Below are 10,170 nucleotides of genomic sequence, written 5' to 3'. Positions count from 1 at the left end.
CTTCAACAGATGCTTGGGGTGATCTCTACCCAAGTAGGACATCTTACTGCATGGCTGTAAAGCAAGTGCCCTCTCCCACATGCCCACTTACATATTTGTTTTCAGGGGCCAATGAGGCTCTGTGAAGCAAAAGGCTTTAAGCATCTTTTACTTTTCAGATTTACCTATCTGAGGCCTGGACGGCACCCACAGCAGCCCACTGCAGGAGGGACAAATGGGAGCAGAGAGAGGGTGTGAGACAGAATGATCCAAGAGGGAGGGAGGAGCCGGGCAAGCTTCCCGAAACCCAGCACCAAATGATGTTGGAACCAGACCTGGAACCAATGATGGTTTTTCCCAGCCAGATCTAACGCAGCACTGTCCTCAATTATAAGTAATTAATGGGTATTTTTTATTAAAGACTTACCTCTAACTCCCTCTGCGGCTAGATCCCAAGCTCTCTCGAGGAGAGACCTTGTCATTCTCATCACATGGGCTCCCTCACCTAGTGTAGTACCTGGCGGTGCCTGCTAGGCAGTGGTGAGCCCCGTGGGGTACCTGGGCCGGCCCTAGGGGTGGGGTAGGACTGATGCCTGTCCTCCTGTCTCCAAGTGTGTGAGCCAAGTGTGTGAGCAGCTCCAGGAGAGCAGCTGGGGGGAGTGCATGCAAAGGACCGGGTCTCACTGGGGAGACACAGCACAGGGCATGTGTCGGGTGGAGACAGCGTGGAGAGGGGAGAGCTGTGCACTCTCAGACTGCGAGAGCCAGACAGCCCAGGGGAGCTGCTCTTTGTGAGCTGTCAGCTCCGCGCAACCAGATCCGTCTACACCAGCTGCATGACAACCAGAACTGGAGGTGACCAGGAATACCAGAGTTGGATTTCAAAAAGGATGGGCCTTCCTCTAGTCCGGGTTTCCCAGGTGATGCTAGTGGTGAAGAGCCCTCCTGCCAATGCAGGAGATGCAGGTTCGATCCTTGGATCAGGAAAAATCCCTTGGAGAAGGAAATGGCAACCCACCCAATACTATTGCCTGGAGAATCCCATGGACAGAGGAGCCTGGTGGGGTACAGTCCATGGGGCCACAAAGAGTCAGACACAACTGAACAACTAACACCTCCTTTAGCCAGGGATCAAGGGGGACATATTAATATAATATGAAATATGTTTTAATGTAGTATGGAGAGTGTCAGGTAATATAGAAGGTGTTGATAATGTAATATGCAGTATGCATCATTGAGGAATGCGATACAGGGTGGTGTTGTTGAGTCACTAAGTCATGTCCCACTGTTTGTGACCCCCGTGGACTGTCTGCCAGGCTCTTCTGCCCATGAGATTTTTCCAGACAAGAGTACTGGAGCATGTTGCCATTTTCTGCTCCAGGGGATCTTCCCAACCCAGGGATTGAACTCTTGGCTCCTGGGGTGTCTCCTGCATTGCAGGTGGCTTCTTTACTGCTGAGCCACTGGGGTTTATCATAACGTGTAGTGTGTTATTAATGCAATGCACAATGTGCTTTCATGTAATGTGAAATGTGTTAATCCTGTGATATATAATGGGTTACCAGTGAAACATGTGATGTGTATTAATGTACCGTGTAGTATGTACTGATGTGCTATGCATCATACACTAATATACTGTACCACATGTAAATGCTGAATATGCAGCATGTGTTAGTGTGATACGTAAAGTGTAATAATATACTAATGTGCATACGTACCAATGGGCTGCTCATGCGATGCGGAGTGTAAGATGCATGCAGTTAGAATAACTGTGGGAACATAGTCCCCAGATGGCCTGTCCTGACCCAGGACTTCTCTTCTCAAAGGTTGGCTAGGGACACAGTCCAGGTACAAGGCCTTAGGGAAAGATGTGGACTTTCCAGAGCCAAAGGGAAAGTCCACAGGGACTGAAGTGGAGCCACACACGTGTGTGTCCGTGTACACACTGTATTTTCAAGGAACAATAACTTGAAACTCACATGGCTCTCTAGCTCTTTCATACAAAGTAAAGGATTTCAAAATAATGACTACTTTAAAGGGCCTTTCAAAAGACTAGACCTTTCAGCTGTTGTCTGAGAGCAGAGGGGGGATGTAGATAGACAGATGGATGAGAGATAGCCAACAGACAGACAGAGACAGACAATGGACAGATTTTACTATCTACGTGTGTCTTATACCCACGCATGGTGGGTGTTTTCTCTTCATCAAGGTTCTTATCATCAAAACCTCAGGAATACTGACACTCTGGGGGGAGTGACTCTTTGATGTGGGGCTGTGATGTGCATTGTCAGGTGCTGAGCGGCATCTCTGGTTGCTACTAATTAGAAGCCAATAACTCCTGTCCAGGTATGACAACATAATATATCTTTAGACGGAGCTAGCTGACGCCTGCTCAGTATAAAACCATGTGCAGGTGAGAAGCCTTGCCTACCATCTCAAGGAGGACACGGCAACATGTATAGGGGCACAGACTCTGGAGCTAGATGGCCTTGGTTCAAACCCTGAATCCTCACATAGTAGCCTGTGAACTCAGGGAAACTGACCTCTCTGAGCCTCAGCATACTCACCTGTAAAATGGGAATAACAACATCAGCACCAATATGGCATCTTTGCTCTGAGAACCAGGTGAGTTAAGATGCATTAATCAGGGACCTCCCAGGTTTTCCAATGGTTAGGACTCTGTACTTCCTCTGCAGGGGGCACTGGTTCAGCCCCTGGTTTGGGATCTGAGATCTCAGATGCTGCACAGCGTGGTCAAAAAAAAAAAAAAAGGTGTATTAAACATTTGCTACAGACCCTTGAAAAAAGTAAGAGTCCAACTCTCATTATTCCAAATCTGCAATGACACAGAGTAGAGGTGTAAGGAAGGGTGTCCTGTATCTTCGAGCCACCAAGAAAAAGAACGCGAGAACAAAGAGATCTGGGTGCGTGTTTTGATTCTTAGCCAGAAACCCCTGGACTCTGTGATATGATGGCGTTCACGTGAAATGACATCTTCCTTGAATTAGAATCTGATTGACGAAAACACAAGGCATTTCCATCATAAGTAGGTGCCTAACAGATAGGTGTGTAGTGCTTGGCAAAGAGATGGTTAGATTTCTTTTAATCCTTTCGTCATTTTTCATAATAATTGGCATGAGATTCCTTCCTGGGTCTATCTTTACCCAGAATGCCCAACCCCTGCTGGGGAAGGGTCTCCAAGAGCCTCCTCTGGTACCTAATAGTACTTAACAGTGTCCAGCGGAGAAAGAAACCATCCTCTGCCATTGGCTGGTTCTGCCACTTCATTTTTGTCAGAAAACTGGAAAACCCTAGTGATGCAAGGTTCAGTTTCAGGATCACAGCTTTCTTCTTTCCCTCTCGTGACTTGACAAAGGACACACTCAGTATTCGGTGGACCTGAGGCGCAGGGAAAGTCGCCACACGCCTGTCAGGGCTTCCGGAGGTTCACAGAGTCCCGGCCTCTGTGAGATGCCCCGGGGTCCCCTGGGTGCTGAGGTAATGGCCGCCTCAGTGAGCGCCTCGAGGGCAGAAAGCCGCCCTGTGCTGCTGTGCCTTCAGGGAAGGGAGGTGACGCAAGTGTAAGGGGCTGCTCTCCTTCTGTGAAGACTCTCTGTCAGAGGGTACAAGATCTCAACTCTCTAATGATGACGACAGGACTTTATTTTATTGAAAAGCAGAGACATTACTTTGCCAACAAAGGTCCATCTAGTCAAGGCTATGATTTTTCCAGTGGTCATGTATGGATGTGAGAGTTGGACTATAAAGAAAGCTGAGCGCCGAAGAATTGATGCTTTTGAACTGGGGTGTTAGAGAAGACTCTTGAGAGTCCCTTGGACTGCAAGGAGATCCAACCAGTCCATCCTAAAGGAAATCAGTCCTGAATATTCATTGGAAGGCCTGATGCTGAAGCTGAAGCTCCAATACTTTGGCCACCTGAAGTGAAGAACAGACTCATTGGAAAAGACCCTGATGCTGGGAAAGATTGAAGGCAGGAGGAGAGGGGATGACAGAGGATGAGACGGCCAGATGGCATCACCGACTCAGTGGACATGGGTTTGGGTAGACTCTGGGAGTTGGTGATGGACAGGGATGCCTGGCATGCTGCAGTCCTTGCGGTCAACAAAGAGCTGGACGTGACTGAGCGACCGAACAATAGCAACAATAACAAAAGCAGCGAGATGAGGGTTAAGGTCACAGAAGCAGATCCGACATAACTTCAAAATGAACCTTCCCAGTTACACACCTGCCCGTTGCTGTAAACTTCTGTATAACCTGACTCCTCCCCCACCTCCAGCTCCTCAGAACAATTCTCTCAGGGTTACTTCAGATGCTGTCTCCCGGGCCTGAAGTCCTAAAAATTCCCACTGAGTAAAACGTAACTCTCAACTTTTAGGTCATGACTATTTTTAAGTTGGCCGTGCGTGACATGTCTGTGATTTTTCAAAAGAAAAAAAAAAAATCCAAGTTTCCCAATGAGTGGGCAAGAGGTTTGACTCTTCCTCGGATATACAGTTCCTGGGAAGAATGTGTTGCTCTCGGAAGGTCAACGTTACCATCTGGACTCCAGCTGACTTGGCAAGCAAAACATGTAAAGAATTCACTGCTTTAATACGATCGATCGCTTTTGGCAAGCAGATGAAAATAAATTAAAAGGAGCCAAATTTTCTAATTGCCAGTAAATCTGCGGGTGATCAACTTTGAAACCTTGGCGGTTCCTGTCTTTCCACGGATCGCCATGTGTCATCTTCCACTTCCCATGTTGTTGGCACGCTGACCAGATGGAAACCGGGCTGCAGCCGTCAGGCAGGTGAGAAACAGATGGCCCCGGAGGAAAAAAACCAGAAAGCCAGTAGGCTGAGAGCTGGCACACGAGCAGCCTGCCCGGGTCAGGCGCCGGGGCCATGCGGGCTCCAGAGGCTGACCTAGCTCTTTGTCCCTGTTCTGTTATCAAGGACGGGGTGCAGGTCACCTGTGGGCTAGAAGTGCGATGTGGGGAGGGAAAGGGGGTCTGCAGGGTGGACCCGACCATCTGGCTCCCAGCCTGGCTTACAGATGAATGCAGGTGACTATTTCTGGTCTTCTCCTGAGACCACTGTATCTGTGAGACAGTCTTTTCTGTTCCCTTTCCATCTGCATTTAGGGTCTTTATTGTCTCCCGTCCGCTCTCTAGGAAGTGGTCTTTTGCATCTCCACTGTGTTTCCCGCTTGCAAATCCCTTGACAATGTATCTGGTCATGTTGAAGGAGGAACGGAGCTGGCCGAGCTGACTCCATCTTGAAAAAGAGGGAAACTCCATCTTACATTCCCAGTGAGTTTTGGAGTACGTCCCTGGGAGCCATGAAAATCACACACCGACGGTCGAACAGGCCTCCCAGACTGAGAGACACCAGATTCCACACCAAGAGTTCCCTTTGCCAGAAAGAATGTAATAATCCCCTGTGTAGTCAACCTCCTTTCTAATCTGTATGGCACCTGTTGGTGTAGGTTGCAATGTGTAACCAGCTGACCCTTCTGATTATGAGTCATGGCTGTGACCTGATTGTATCTCCCTTTAACACTTTCCAGCCCAGGTTTAAGGAATGTGGGGATGTGTGCTTGAGCAGTACACTTAAGGTATATAAGGTTTTCACAAATGTCTATCGGGGGTCCCTGGCGAGAGAGGAGACTCTGCCTCGGTCCCACTGATGTAATAGCCCCCCACAATCCACGCTGTCCTTCTGAGTGAGTTTGTTTCCTGGAGTGTTTGGCTATACCAACGTATGTAGTCACAGCAGAGCCAAAATCAAGCTTGTAATTCACACTTCTCCACCAGAAGGTTCTCACAATCCTTCTCCCAAAGAACTCTTAGCCCAGACCCCATGCAGCGGGAGCAAACTGTTCAACTTTGGGTGGGTCCTCAACAGAGGATCCGACTTGACCTCATTACTTATCGACAACCCATCAGGAAGGACTGGCTCTGATAAAACAGAATTAGGATGTGGTCCCTCTGGAAAAACTGTTTCTGAAATGCAAAACAGAGCCGCAATTCTATCTGTTCTCTTCCAGGCCTCTTTTCCTGGGGCCAGACGCTCAGAGATTTGAATGGTCCAGCTCAAACACCATCTCATCTCACCCCAGTCAGTGAAGTGTTTTCTTCCTGTCATTTCCTTCTGTCTTGGACGAGCCAAAGGATGCTTTCAGAATTTCAACCATCAGGGCACAGCAGGATTTTCAGCTTAGAGGGCAGTGCTGGTGAGGCCAAGGCAGAAGCTAAAAGATAAAAGAGAGGCAAAGTAGAAACAGATCTGAGACATACGGGAAAGTGGGGAAGCAGGAGGCCCCAGAGCAGCTGTGGAGTCACAGACAAGGGGTGCCTTTCCTAATGCCTTCTATTTGCAGGGAGCAGCCTTGACCTCTGAAAGCCCAAATGCCGGCTCTGCTATTTCTTTTGTGTTAAAATTGAATTATAATTGATTTGCAATATTCTGTTAGCTTCAGGGGTACAGCAAAGCGAATCAGTTACACACACACACACACACACACACACACACACACACACGTGCATGTCCATTCTTTTTCAGATTAATTTCCCGTATTACGGAATGCTAAATAGAGTTCCCTATGCTGTATAGTAGGTTCTTGTTGATTATTTTATATATTGGAGAAGGCAGTGGCACCCCACTCCAGTACTCTTGCCTGGAAAATCCCATGGATGGAGGAGCCTGGTGGGCTGCAGTCCATGGGGTCACTGAGAGTTGGACACGACTCAGTGACTTGATTTTCACTTTTCACTTTCATGCATTGGAGAAGGAAAGGGCAACCCACTCAGTGTTCTTGCCTGGAGAATCCCAGGGATGGCGGAGCCCGGTGGACTGCCTCTATGGGGTCGCACAGAGTCGGACACGACTGAAGCGACTTAGCAGCAGCAGCAGCAGTGTGTGATGCTGATCTTAGTTACTAATTTACCCCTTCCCCTAACATTTCTGCTTTGGTAACCATGAGTTTGACTTTGAGATCTGCGAGTCTGTTTCTGTTCTATCAATAAGTTCATCTGTGTCACTTTAAATTAGACTCCACACATAACTGATCTCATGTGATATTAGTCTTTCTCTGACAGAGAAATGGAGAAGATTCAATACACACAGATACACAGTGAAATATTGCTCAGCCACGAAAAAGCATGAAATAATACCATCTGCAGCCACACAGATGGACCTTGAGATTATCATACCAAGTGAAGTCTCAGTTCAGTTCAGCTCAGTCGCTCAGTCGTGTCTGACTCTTTGTGACCCCATGAATTGCAGCACGCCAGGCCTCCCTGTCCATCACCAACTCCCGGAGTTCACTCAGACTCATGTCCATTGAGTCGGTGATGCCATCCAGCCATCTCATCCTCAGTTGTCCCCTTCTCCTCCTGCCTTCAATCTTTCCCAGCATCAGGGTCTTTTCCAATGAGTCAACTCTTTGCATGAGGTGGCCAAAGTATTGGAGCTTCAGCTTCAGTATCAGTCCTTCCAATGAACACCCAGGACCAATCTCCTTTAGGACGGACTGGTTGGATCTCCCTGCAGTCAGTCCAAGGGACTCTCAAGAGTCTTCTCCAACACCCCAGTTCAAAAGCATCAATTCTTCGGTGCTCAGCTTTCTTCACAGTCCAACCCTGCTACTTCTTAATTACAGGGTTTTTAGTGAGTTACTTGGTCTCTCTAGGCCTAGAAGTCTTATATTTGGCCACACAGCATTACTACGATGAGAGGAGCAGGGTACAAATCATGGAAGTCCCAAGAATGTGGCAGACACACAAGGTTAGTAGCTATTACAGTGACCACGTTGTGTGAAGCTCAGCACAGGTTTTCACTATTCCCATGTCCTTAACTGGCCCCTAAACCCAGGGGAAAAAACGAAATTGGATAATATAGTCCCTTACACTTAAAAACAACTCTTTCCTAAAATTCTGAGAACAGCGCTTGAAGTTGTAGGTTTTTGTTTCATTTATAATTTGTAAATGGCCAAATTGAGACAGTGAAAATTGTGCCAAAAGAATAGATCCCCAGGTAGTTAGGTAAAGAGAAAAAGGGAGAGGATGAGAGTGAGGGGGAAATAGGAAGGGAGGAGGGGAGGAGAGGAGGAGGGGGAGGAGCAAGAAGGGGAGGAGGAGGGGGAGGAGGGGCAGAAGAGGGAGAGGAGGGGTAAGGCAAGGGCAAAGGGGGAGAGTCGAGTGCCTCTGAGCACATAGATAAGTCCTGAGATTAAAACAGATCCTTTTCCTCCATATTCTCTCTGCTGCTGCTGCTGCTGCTGCTAAGTCACTTCAGTCGTGTTCGACTCTGTGCGACCCCACAGATGGCAGCCCACCAGGCTCCCCCGTCCCTGGGATTCTCCAGGCAAGAACACTAGAGTGGGTTGCCATTTCCTTCTCCAGTGCATGAAAGTGAAAAGTGAAAGTGAAGTCGCTCAGTCGTGTCCGACTCTTAGCAACCCTATGGACTGCAGCCTGCCAGGCTCCTCTGTCCATGGGATTTTCCAGGCAAGAGTACTGGAGTGGGGTGCCATTGCCTTCTCCGCCATATTCTCTCTAGCGTTTATTATTTTTTGATTTCTTTTTTGATGATGCCCATTCTGATAGGTGTGGTACCTCACTGTAGATTCAATTTGCATTCCTCTAATAATGAGTGATGTTGAGCGTCTCTTCACATGTCTGTTGGCCATCTGCATGTCTTCTTTGGAGAAATGTCTGTTTAGGTCTTCTGTCCGTTTTGTGATTGGGTTATTTTTCTGATGTTGAGCTGCAAGCATATTTTGGAAATTAATCCTTTGTCAGTTGCTTTGTTTGTGTATGGCAGAAACAAGCACAACATAATAAAGCAAATATCCTCCAATTTAAGAAAATAAATAACTAAGTAAAACACTCCCAACAGGTCCCTGGTCACGTGTGCGGAACCACTGCAGAGAGGCAACACCTCTCATTCATAAACCACCTTGCAGTGCACAGCCAGCGGCCACCTGTTGTAAGTGGATTTCCTCGTCCTTCCCATACTGTGCAGGAGGTTCCATGATCCTGGCGCCTCCTATTTTACAGATAAAGAACTTGAAGCCCACATGTTTAAGGAACTGGTCAAGATCACTAGTGAATAGGGAAGCTAAGGCTGAGGCCCCATCTCCTAACAACTTCTCTGTTAAAAGATCACACACAGTTAAAATAAAGCGCTGGAAATGCCTCGCCTCCCAAGGGGTCTGATTAACTCTTCTCATTTGTGCTCAGACGCTCAGTTGTGTCAGACTCTTTGCAACCCTGTCAGGCTCCTCTCTCCATGGGGATTCTCCAGGCAAGAGTACGGGATTGGGTTGCTATGCCCTTCTCCAGGGGATCTTCCCAACCCAGGGACTGAACCCACATCTCTTATGCCTCCTGCATTGGCAGGTGGATTCTTTACCACTGAGCCATCTGGGAAGCCCACTTATCCACATTTATTCTTGGATGTTTGGAGACTGGACCAGACTCAGCCTCCAGATATCACAGAAGATGGCCCTGGAGTTCCTCAATGAGAAGTGCCTATGATCATAAGTTGGCAAGCCTCCAATTCATCACTCAAAGTCTTATCTTGTTTCACTGACTTCCTCAGGCTTACAAGTTAGCAAAAATAATATTTTATAAACATGGACTTTGGGGGTGGTACTTGTAAGAGCTACTCAAGAAATACATACTTTGTTCTGTATTTATCTGCCATACATTTCAAGAAATAGGTGCATTTACAAATATTTACATTATTTGAGGCGGGGGGGAATTATCTGTGCTGACTGGGTTGGTGCCAGCACCAAGCCCAGACACACACTAGATGAGCTTAGTCTACACAACAATCCCCCACAGGTTTAGTAATTCTATTGTGTACATAGGAGCACTCAGGACCAGAGGACATTATCACTCACCCAAGGTGGGACAGATCCAAATTTGATCCATGTCTGCCTGATTTCAAATCCTGAGCTTTTGACACCTCCACCTTGCAGTCATTCTGTTAGGATTGGCTATAAAATTTGGGAGGATCACTGCGAAATTAAAACACAGGACCCCCTGTTCAAAAAGTGTTAAGGATCTCAGGATGGCGGCCACAGAGCGTGACATCAAGCTCAGGGCCCTTGTGAGTGTGGAGTCCTGTGTGCCACACCAGGCTCCATGCTCCCTGATGAAGCCTGTCCTGATGCAGGACACAC

Source organism: Capra hircus, chromosome 1 (assembly GCF_001704415.2).
Source record: "Capra hircus breed San Clemente chromosome 1, ASM170441v1, whole genome shotgun sequence".
Taxonomy (NCBI): domain Eukaryota; kingdom Metazoa; phylum Chordata; class Mammalia; order Artiodactyla; family Bovidae; genus Capra; species Capra hircus.
The sequence above is the reverse complement of the archived record's forward strand: the minus strand, read 5'-3'. Positions refer to the sequence as shown.